Source organism: Lepidochelys kempii, chromosome 3 (genome assembly GCF_965140265.1).
Source record: "Lepidochelys kempii isolate rLepKem1 chromosome 3, rLepKem1.hap2, whole genome shotgun sequence".
In the NCBI taxonomy this organism is placed as follows: domain Eukaryota; kingdom Metazoa; phylum Chordata; order Testudines; family Cheloniidae; genus Lepidochelys; species Lepidochelys kempii.
Window position 1 is genome coordinate 39296919 of NC_133258.1, and position 12281 is coordinate 39309199.

Below are 12281 nucleotides of genomic sequence, written 5' to 3' on the forward strand. Positions count from 1 at the left end.
AGTAAGACTAACTTCAGTCCCAAGCAAATTGGTAGAAACTATAGTAAACTATAAAATTACGAAACACATAGATGAACACAATTTGTTGGGGGAGAAGAGTCAACATGGAAATCATGCCTCACCAATCTACTAGAATTCTTTGAGGGGGTCAACAAACATGTGGACAAGGGTGATCCACTGGATATAGTGTACTTGGACTTTCAGAAAACCTTTAACAAGGTCCCTCACTAAAGGCTCTTAAAACAAACTAAGCAGTCCTGGGATAAGAGGAAAGGTCCTCTCATGGATCAGTAACTGGATAAATGATAGGAAACAAAGGACAGGAATAAATGGTCAGTTGTCAGAATTGAGAGAAGTAAAGAGTGGTGTCCCCCCCAGGGTCTGTTCAATATATTCATAAATGATCTGGAAAAAGGAGTAAACAGCGAGATCTACCCCCAATGAAGATAGAGGTAAGAAACCTTTCTGTACAGGTATTACGGCGGAGAATGGTTTGGAAGAGTCATCTGAGGGAAGGGATCAGAAGAAGACCCCATTGACCAGAAGGCATGAGATGCATTGTCCTAGGGATGGGGGTTCCACCACCACCACTCCCAAGAAGAGGAGACAGGTGGTGGTGGTGGTGAGGGACTCCCTACTAAGGGGGATGGAATCATTCATCCACCATCCAGACCGAGAAACTCGAGAAGCGTGCTGCTTGCCTGGAGCTAGAATTCAGGATGTGACTGAGTGTCTGCAGAGACTGATCAAACCCTCGGACCACTACCCCTTCCTACTTCTCCACATGAGCACCAATGATACTGCCAAGAATGACCTTGAGCAGGTCACTGCAGACTATGTGGCTCTGGGAAGAAGGATAAAGTAGTTTGAGGCGCAAGTCGTGTTCTCATCCATCCTCCCTGTTGAAGGAAAAGGCCCTGGTAGGGGCCATCTAATTGTGGGAGTAAATGTGTGGTTGCACAGGTAGTGTCGGAGAGAGGGCTTTTGATTCTTTGACCATGGGATGTTGTTCTAGGAAGAAGGATTGCTAGGAAGAGATGGGATCCACCTAACAAAGAGAGGGAAGAGCATCTTCACTTGCTTACCTAGTGAGGAGGGCTTTAAACTAGGTTTGCCATGGGATGAAGACCTAAGCCCTGAGGTAAGTGGGGAAGTGGGATACCTGGAGGAAACACAAGGAGGAGGGTGCAACAGAGGAGGCCTCCTGACACATATTGAGAAAGTAGGGCAATCGGCTAGTTATCTTATCTGTACACGAACACAAGAAGTCTGGGAAACAAGAGGAAGAACTGGAAGTCCTGGCACAGTCAAGGAACTATGATGTGATTGGAATAACAGAGACTTCGTGGGATAACTCACATGACTGGAGCAATGCCATAGAAGGGTATAAACTGTTCAGGAAGGACAGGTGAGGGAGAAAAGGTGGAGGAGTTGCACTGTATGTAGGAGAACAGTAAGATTGTTCAGAGCTCCAGTATGAAACTGGAGAAAAGCCTGTTGAGAGTCTTTGGGTTAAGTTTAGAGGCGAGAACAACAACAGTGATGTCGTGGTGGGTGTCTGCTATAGACCACCAAACCAGGAGGAAGAAGTAGACAAGACTTTCTTCGGACAACTAACAGAAGTTTCCAATTCACAGGCCCTGGTTCTCATGGGAGACTTCAATCACCCTGACATCTGCTGGGAGAGCAATACAGTAGTGCACAGACAATCCAGGAAGTTTTTGGAAAGTGTTGGGGACAACTTCCTGGTGCAACTACTGGAGGAACCAACCAGGGGCTGTGCTCCTCTTGATCTGCTGCTCACAAACAAGGAAAAATTAGTAGGGGAAGTAGAAGTGGGTGGCAACCTGGGTTGCAGAGACCATGAGATGGTCAAGTTCAAGATCCTGAGAAAAGGAAGAAAGGAGAGCAGCAGAATACGGACCCTGGACTTCACAAAAGCAGACTTTAACTCCCTCAGGGAACTAATGGGCAGAATCCCTGGGAGGCTAATATGAGGGGGAAAGGAGTCCAGGAGAGCTGCCTGTATTTTAAAGAAGCCTTATTGAGGGCACAGGAACAAACCATCCTGATGTGCAGATGGAAAAGCAAATATGGCAGGAAACCAGCTTGGCTTAACAGAGATATCTTCAGTGAGCTTAAACACAAAAAGGAAGCTTACAAGAAGTGGAAACTTGGACAGATGACTAGAGAGGAGAATAAAAATATTGCTCAAGCATGCAGGGGTGAAATCAAGCAGGCCAAAGCACAATTGGATTTTGCAGCTAGCAAGGCATGTGAAGAGTAACAAAAAGGGTTTCTACACATATGTTGGCAACAAGGTGGTGGTCACGGAAAGTGTGGGACCCTTACTGAATGGGAAAGTCAACCTAGTGACAGATGATGTGGAAAAAGCTGAAGTACTCAAAGCTTTTTTTCCCCTCAGTCTTCACAGACAAGGTCAGCTCCCAGACTGCTGCACTAGGCAGCACAGTATGGGGAGGAGGTGAGCAGCTCTCAGTGGTGAAAGAACAGGTTAAGGACTATTTAGAAAAGTTGGACATGTACAAGTCCATGGGTCCGAATGCAATGCATCCGAAGGTGCTGAGGGAATTGACTGATGCGATTGCAGAGCCATGGACCATTATCTCGTGGCGATCAGGGGAGGTGGCGGATGATTGGGAAAAGGCAAATATAGTGCCCATCTTTTAAAAAGGGAAAAAGGAGAATCTGGGGAACTACAGACCAGTTAGCCTTGCCTCAGTTCCCAGAAAAATCATGGAGCATGTCCTCAAGGAATCGATTTTGAAGCACTTGGAGGAAAGGAAGTTGATCAGGAACAGTCAACATGAATTCACCAAGGGTAAGTCATGCCTGACCAACCTGATTGCCGTCTATGATGAGATAACTGGTTCTGTGGATATGGGGAAAGCAGTGGACATGATATACCTTAACTTTAGCAAGGCTTTCGATATGACTAAGGGGGAGAAGACTGAGGTCTATAAAATCATGAATGGTATGGAGAAAATGAATAAGGAAGAGTTATTTACTCCTCCACATAACACAAGAACCAGTGAACACCCAATGAAATTAACAGGCAGCAGGTTTAAAACAAACAAAACAAAGTACTTTGTCACACAATACACAGTCAACCTGTGGAACTCATTGTCAGAGGATGCTGTGAAGGCCAAAAATATAATTGCGTTAAAAAAGAATTAGGTAAGTTCTTGGAGGATAGGTCCATCAATGGCTATTAGTAGAGATAGTCAGGGATACAACCCTATGGTCTAGGTGTCCCTAGCCTCTAACTGCCAGAAGAGGGAAGTGGATAACAGGGGATGGACTACTCAATGATTGACTGTTCTGTTCATTCCCTTTGAAGCACCAGACATTGATCACTGTTGGAAGACAGAATACTGGGCTAGATGGACCATTGGTCTGACCCAGTATGGACGTTCTTATGTGCTAATCATCTGTAAGATATATCCTTTCCTATGCACAAAACTAAAACTCTCATTCAAGCTCTCACCATTTACATCTCAATTACTGCAACATCTTTCTCTCATCCTTCACACATACAACCTTGCCAGGCTCATGTGCATTCAGAATACTTCTGCAAAGATCATTTCCCGAGCCCATTGCTTTCACCATGTCACCTCTCTCTTTGCCAGAGTCCACTCCCACTCCACCACTCTCTATCACATCAAGCATAAGATGTTTGTTCTCATTTGCAAGACTCTTCCCTACCTACCATCTCTCATTTGTTATATAGAATTCAGCCCTCACCTACAACTGGGCCATGATCTCAGCCTCTATTACCCACTTGTTAAATTTCCTGGAAGCATCTTCGTACTTTCTCCCTTACTGCCCCTCATACTTGGGAGGAGCTCCCGGTTAGGGCTGCCACCTTTCTAATTGCTGGTAACTGGACCCCTGAGCCCTACCCCAAGGCCCCACCCCGCCTCTTCCCCAGACTCCACCCTTCTCACCCTATTCCCTGAAAGCCCCACACATGCTCTGCCTTCCCCGCCAAGGTCTCATCCCTATTGCTCACTCCTCTCTCCCAACGCCACTGAATCATCTCAAGGAGCCTGCCTTCAGGCAAGAGGCAGCCCCTGCTGAGCCGGGGCTGGCATGGGTTAATGACCCCGTACCTCCCTGCCACCCCATGGTAACCAGACTTTTGGTTCGAATGCTATTTAAAACCGAGCACCTGGCAACTCTAAATGGCACCTGGACACAGAAGCCAAAAACTAGACTGTCTGGGTGGCAACCCTATTCCCAGTAAATATCTGCAATACTAACTCATGATTCTCCTTAAAAACCCTCCTCAAAACTCTCCTTTGCCATGATGCCTACAAAAGACTTGACAACAGTTAGGCTGCTGGTGCACTGAGACCACAGCCTATCATGCTCACCAACAGTGTCTTATAGTTTCCTTGTACCTCCCTCCAATAGGAATGTCTGTATCCATCTGTTTCTTTCTTGTCTTTGTAAGCTTTTTGGAGCAGGGAGAGTCTTTTTCTTGTGTGTTTGGGGGGAGGGATAGCTCAGTGGTTTGAGCATGAGCCTGCTAAACCCAGGGTTGCGAGTTCAATCCCTGAGGGGGCCATTTAGAGATCTGGGGCAAAAATTGGGGATTGGTCCTGCTTTGAGCAGGGGGTTGGACTAGATGACCTCCTGAGGTCCCTTTCAACCCTGATATTCTATGAACCTATCAAAATGGGGTCCTGGTCCATCACTAGGGTTCCTAGGTGCTATGATAATACAAATTAATAATAATAGTGTGAGTAAAAGAGGAATCCCTAAAAACCATTAGGATTAAAAAGTTTCATGCGCACACACACACATACACACAAACTTCATTTAATGACAGTTAAATTTGAATCAGGACACATCTCACCAACTCAAAACCTGAAAAGCATGGAAAAAGTTAATGGTAAAGTCTCTTGTGTTCCTTGCCATTTTCACATTGTCTCGCTCAGCAAAATTCACATCTCGTTCAGTAAAATTCCCCAACCCTCCAAAAGGCCTTCATTTCCACTTCCAACAGAAACCAAAAAAACAACGTGTACTTAAACTTCCTCAAACTCACACTGTGGCGCAGAACCTTAACAATGACCTCAAATGCTGTTGCACAGATGCTCTCTCCCCAGTGCTGGTCATTCTCCCCACCGTGCTAACTGTTTTCTCCAAGCCCTTCCCACTCTTCCATCATGCTCTTCCTCCTCACCTTTCCACTGTCTCTCTGTCTAGCTAATTCCTTCCTAACATAACCTCACTGAAAGCACTGAAATAACAAACCAAAAAGTTGTGGAACTAATATGACATTTGCAACCAACTCATTGTGTATTCTGCTTGAAACTTCTATCCTTTTCTCCTCCCCTACATACGACTTTTCTATTTACATTGTAAGTGCTTTGGGGCAGGACTGTCTCTTGTTCTGTATCTGTACAGTGCCTATTACTATGGAAGCCTGTTCTCAATTGAACCCTAGACATTATTGTAATAAACATGATTCATAATTGTATCAACACATTGACTATCACACATTCAATTCATTTGGAAAGTTATTCTACCTTAACTTTGCTGAGATCATTGTTAGAGTGGTGCACTACCATCAGAGTATGACTAAGTTGGAACACATATTGCTTCATATCTCTTGGAAGTAGAAATACAAGGAATTTACAAGGTTTTTTGCCTATCACATTATTTCCATGGTTTTCAGGTTTTGAGCTCACAGGTTGTGTCCCAATGCAACCTTAATTGTCACTAAATGAAGATAGTGTATGTTTATTTCTTAGTGTTTTATATATAAGACACACATTCATTCATACACATGCACAGGGTTGATGAACCTTAGCAGATAGTTCCCCAGGATCAGGGAAATTAGAGAGGGAATTCACAAATGACTGAAATGTGAAAACACCTGCATTTTAATGTGTCAATTTACACATAATAGTTCTTAAAACTACAAATGTGTGTTACAGGGTGTTTTCTCATTGTGCGAATTAAATAAAATTAGTTGTTTTTAAAAAGAAAAAAAAACTTTGTAAACAACATTTGTCACATACAGCCATAACATCCCTTCACATAGGTCAACAGCAGGATTTGAACATTCAGACCAGAAATCTACCATTTGACCTACAAGAATAATTGCTAGTCTCTACTTAGTTCAGCCACTAGCGTATGATTTTATGCACACTCTCCCAGTGTATACATCTATTTTCTAGACAACAGTAGTACACTGAAGATCAGAAATTCTTAGTTAAGTACCAGGAGAAGAGTGTGGTTTAGCAGTAAGAGTCAGAACAACAAAATGTATTCAACTGCACCTGGATAGCTAGGATTTGAGTCTATCACATTAAAGTTCTGGGTTCCTCACCTGCAGTAACCTGAGGTAACCATTATAATTTATTTCTAAAATAGGTAGCCAGCTCATACATGACTGCTTTCTCAAGCAGTTAAGTGCATGGGAATAAAAGCTGTAGCTGGTCAAAAAAAAATTTAGGAAACATTTTGCCAATCAAACCAAAATATTTTGTGGAAACGTATTGGTTTCAACTAAAATTTTGTTGGAAAGGTTTCTCAGGTCGAGGCTGGAATGTCTGGTCTGAGACAAAGAGATCCCTCCAGAATAGCCAAGACACACATCTCACTTGTCTGATTCAGAGCAGCGACTTTAATCTGCATCTCCCACATCCTAAGTGAGTGCTCCAACTATTCAGCTATTGACTATTCTGCAGTGAGTTGCTCTCATGATTTTCCACAAAAAAAAAAACAAAACAAAACAAAAACAAGCCCAACATTCTGAAGGTCTCATTCCTCCAATGAGGGAGGAAAACAAATGTCAAAACATCAGCATTTTTTGTTAAACAGAAATTTGTTTTCCCATCAGTTGTAATATAAACCCCAGTAGTACACATGAGATTTAAACTCATGAACTCCTCTTTCAAACCTTCCCCTAAACTACTGGGGAATTTAGTAGGGGAGTGTCACTGCCTACCCACCTCCCTAGGCGTATCATGTTATGTTGTTACTGATAAAAAGGCCTGGTAGAATTTGATTTCTTTTGGTTGCAATTTTGATGGATAATATTAATGTTTATTTTGAGCTTTTTTTTTTTTACACTATTTTTATCAATTGACATTTTCACAGTGGGGGAAATTATGGGAGGGATCAGACAACAATGATGTAATGACCATAGATGATGAGATTCAAAAAGTTAAGAATTTTATAAAGCTTTAAAATACAAACTGTCAATATCACATGTCAAAAACCACAAATTAAATACTCTTAAATCAAACTTAATTTCTAAAGCAGCATTTTTCTTACTTTATCTGTAAATTTCAATGACCATTGCTGGAAATATTTTTTAGTAAGTTTGTGTGTATACTGTGAAATCGACATTTACCAATAAAAAACTAATCCTTCCAAGCCTATTGATAAATCTGATAGGTTTGACTTGGTGCATTTCTTTTCAGTTACGGAGAGAAAGTGAAAAATCATGACCCAGATTACCTAACATATAACTGATATTGTATTAACCAGAACATGAAGAGCAGCACATGAAGAAAAGCACAAACCCTAAAGTATTTAGATTTCCAAGGGGTGTCGGAAAAGAGGTAAGACATCCAGTAAAAAATTTAAAAAGGTCATTTTGCAAACCTTATAATTTTCTCTGTAGAAACCCAATTTTCAAACCACCATGAAAAAGTCATAGTAGTAAAAATTTACTTTGTTAATTTTTTGTCATTGTAATGACATTTTTACAAAATAAAGGTTTAAAGCTTCAGTTAAACAGAAAAATTCTCACTCAACCTTACCTACGAAGTTATGACCAATGATTTCATAGTTAGTTTGCAAGTCTCCACTGTCAATGTAAAGGTCAGGAGTGGGTATTCCCATCTCTAGAAGTCTCTTTTCCATAAAGTATTTAGAGAGAAAAATCCATTGTAAGGGTAATTAGATGATTTGTAGATCCCTAATCTCTTTGAGTGTTGTTTCACATCACTGATGAACAGGAAACAATCTAATTTCCACAGCTTATTGGTATCGTTAGCCCAAACTCAGTTATATATTCAAACACTGACCTTTAAAATTAAAGAGATGTAATTTAACAAAGCTATAATTCAACTAAAATCTCTTGTCTGACAAGAATATAGAATACTATTAAAGACTATATTTGCCTGTGATATTAGCCTTTTAGAAAGGTAACTTTAAAGTGGACCCATCAGGGACCAGGATCCATCTTACAGATTGCAGTCAACTGTTCTCATAAAACAAAGCAGAAACTAATGAAGGAGCATCCCTTTGAAGTCCAATACTCACCAATAGAACTAGAGGTATGTGAAGGTCTGACCTATGTTGGCTGGACTCATAAAAGCAAGGAGTGTTCCCTTCAGAGAAAAGCCAGCCACTGCAAGACTCCCCCTTTCCTATCCTATCTGCCATTTTAGGTGATTAAAGGACTGGCCTGCTGTAATGCAGTGTCCCACACAGTCCTCCTCCTGTACTGTTCAAGATCAATAGGACTAATCATTAAAAGTCAACCAACTAGCATCAGGGAAACCATCTTCTCTTTACAGGTTTCTAAGGATCTGAAGCCCTCGGAGCAAATTCCTCCACTTCAGCTGGCCAAAACCCCAGCTCCAGCAGTACTCTACTTTCTGTACCGTGAAAAAGCTACCTTTAATTGGCATAGCTGAAAGTGGAAGCTTGCACAGTCACTTCCACAACAGGAGGCAATCTGCTGCTCCATAGTTGCGTTTCCTCCACTCTGCCAATGTTTCCAACCTCATCACTTATCTGTTAGATTCTCACAGTCTTCTATGCCCTCTTTCTTACAGCATCCTCTGCACAATACAATCTCCCTGAACTCCTCCACAGGCCCCTCCCTATTCTGTCCTCCTTCAAGTCCTTTTTGAAATACCTTCTGTTATGTTGACTATAATGATTCAAGTTGACTTCTATATAAATTGCATATAGATTGCTTCCTATTATTCCTTTTCCTCAGACCTCTCTGTCTACTTATTTGGATCTACTGTTTTCCCTTAAATTATAAGATTCTCAGATGAGGGACTGTCCTCCTTATGCATTTAGAAAGCCCACTTGGTGAGCACTATCAGAAATAAATAACAGCTTTCCACAACTATACGAATATTTACTCAATGTAGTATGACAATGCATATTATGCTAGATTTCTATACTAAGCAGGCACCTTTGTTAGCCAATAAGAAAGAAATGACACAACATAACATCCTTCTGAGAAGGAGTAAATCATCACTGAAGAGTCCCTTTTAAGTTAATTTTAAAAGGTACATAATTCATCATTAAAACTGTGCCAAAGGGCCAGAATGGGCATGAAGAAATGGAAGCTATGAGAATGAGTCACAGTTAAAAGGAAACAGAGCAGGAATTCTGACAGTGGTTAAAAAGGCAACTGAAAAACACAACCTAGAAGTCTGACACATTGAGTACATGATGAACCTCCACTAAAATATTTAAATTAAATTAAACAAAAATAAAAATGAGAGACAATTTGTAAATGTAACTGAAGGCAGGATGGCAGTCATTAAAATATACAGAATAAGGTGTGAGGCAGATGGAGACAAATAAGGTGTCAAAAACAGGAGAGTAAAATATGTTTGGGTTGTTGGGTTTACTACAAAAAATTAATTCCTTTTTAAAGTAAACACTGGTTATAAATCTGACTGTAAACAACCCAGACATTTTCTTCTTCCGCCTGATTACATAGACTCTAAGTGCGGGGAGCTTTGAGAAAACAAGAGAGGGTCTCCCTGCTCTCAGTTCTGGTGCCACAGCAGTCCCTGGCTTTCAAGAGTAACAACTGGAGAAAAGTCTTGCTTGGTCATAGGATGGAGAATATTCTGTGCAGACGGAATCTTCAGAGAATTTAACTGCCAAACTCTTAACACGCCTCTACTTATTTGTGAACTGAGTTTTTCAGAGGTTCATAACTTGACCCAATTTGGCCATATTTTCACTGGAATAGCTTAAGGCACACTTCTGACACTAAGTCAATCCCTTTGCCAAATTCCAGGCCCATTCCCCAATGCATAGATGCACTAGGGCTTTTCAGCAAAGAGCTGTAAGAATTTTTTTCACCTGGGCAAAATCACATATTTTCTACTAACTATGATCTGAGAAATGAGTGGACTGTTTGCACAGAAATTTTTCCACAAAAATTCAGCCTGATACAGATACCTGACGTCGAAATTTTTGCTCCAAATGGTTGAAGTTTGGCAAAGTTATAAGCAACTGAAAACAGGGTCTTATAATGGAAGGTGTCAGGCAACCTTAACTACAAGTGTTGCTAACTCCACTGTCTATAATAAATACATTAGGCTTTATTGAAGGGAGGATATAATGTAAAATAAATCTCTTATCCAATCTGGAGCTTGCCCCCAGATACCAAAAGACAAGAAAAACATTGTTTCTGGACTCAGCTGCTGACAAAAGGCCGCTCTACTCTGTGGTTTGAGTGGGCTGGAGCTGACCTGAATGTGCTGCAATTTCCAATACACATGGTAAAAAGTGACTGACTTACTTCCCCACAAACCAGTCCACTCCATTTTTTCCAAAACTGGTCTGTTAGTCACAGTGGGAATCACGAAATTCCCTCTCCAACCACACAAAACTTCCAGCTGTGCTTTACTGTCCTTAGTTATATTGATTCAGTACAGGGATTCCCCTATAGCCATGAAGTACATGAATGGCCTCCCAACATGCGTAATTCTTTAACTCTTTATCAAAGATTAAATATTCCAAAGAACCTCACTGCATCACATTTTAAAAAAGTTTAGATTACCCAAATAAAGAACTGAAATGATTCTGCAGACACGAACAGTTGGAGAAAAAGGCAGTTAAGGGAAAAGGCAGGGTTGCCAAAAGATTTCTCTAATGTATCGGTTTAACAAAGTTTGTATGATAATGACAGCTCACTGATTTAGCTGGTGAAATGTTTCCCTGAAACCAAAACAAGGGTTACAAGTCTTTACAAATGATTAAGAAAGTCTATAAAAAGTCCCAAAATAGAAACAATTTTAAAGAATTATTTTTCATTGTTTTGAATTTCCAATATCTGGCCTGAAATCCATTAAAACTTATCTGTGATACAAGGAGTCAATTTTTTCTAGTACCATATTTTATATGAAGTTAAAAAAAAAACAGGAAAATTATAGTACATTTTGAACTTATAATTTCAGTAAAAACCATTTTTTTCTTGCGACCCAGTTGAAGAAAATTGTTGATGCCCACGACCCAACAGAGCTGGCAATGAGGGGTTTGGGGTGTGGGAGGGGGTCAGGGCTCCAGACTGGGGGTGTAGGCTCTGGGGTGTGGCTGGGGATGAGGGGTTTGGGGTGCAGGAAGGGGCTCCAGGTTTGGGGGGGCTCAGGGCTGGGGCGGAGGCACGGAGTTGGGGTGTGGGCTTACCTCGGCCAGCTCCTGGTCAGCAGCGCAGTGGGGGTGCAGAGGCAGGGGTCTTGTCTGTCCTGGCACTGCAGACTGCGCTGTGCCCCAGAAGCACAGTAGCAGGTCCAGCTCCTAGGCGGAGGTACACAAGTGGCTCCGCGTGACTCCCGCCCTCAGGCACCATCCCCCACAGCTCCCATTGCGGAGCTGGACCTGCTGCTGGCTGCTTCTAGGGTAGAGCGCAGTATCAGAACAGGTAGGGACAAGCCTTCCTTAGCCAGGTAGCACCACTGACGGGACTTTTAATGGCCCGGTCGGCAGTGCTGAGCAAAGCCACTGCGACCCAGTCCCTTCCATTCTGCAACCCAGTTTTGGGTTGCAACCCACGGTTTGAAAACCACTGATCTAACAAAGATGAGGCAAAGAAGTGACTTTCATACATTATTAATAGAAAGTATCCTTTTACACCAATTAAACTATAGTTCAATCACTTTGCTCAATTCATTTGGAATTTCAAAACAAGTTCTTACTTGCAATAATTAAGTTCAACTTCTGATCCTTTAACCTTCAACTCATGCATTTTTAAGAGCGTATGTTCTGGGGAGGTTTAAAGACATACATTTTACTGGCTGCAGAAATTGGTTTAATTTGCTTTTGCTTAAGATGAAAAACAGAGTCCCAAACCACTTGTGGTCAGAGGGAGAGTCAAACTTGGAAAACAGTACCTATACTATAGTTAAGAAACATCCATTTTACTTTTTATCTTTTATAGCTTGTTATACGTACCCTTTGAAAATTTTCTTAGCCCTCTACTTCAGTTATTCCTTTGGTTCCTTGCTTTTTTTATTTTATTTTAATAGTACTCC

At 41.4% G+C, this 12281-nt stretch overlaps 1 protein-coding gene across 3 annotated transcripts in view; it reads right to left on the reverse strand.

Annotated features, from left to right (window-relative positions):
• The window catches only part of TDRP (testis development related protein), a 38021-nt gene that overhangs the window by 10972 nt on the left and 14768 nt on the right, over nucleotides 1-12281 (reverse strand). The gene's annotated exons all lie outside the window — the stretch shown is intronic.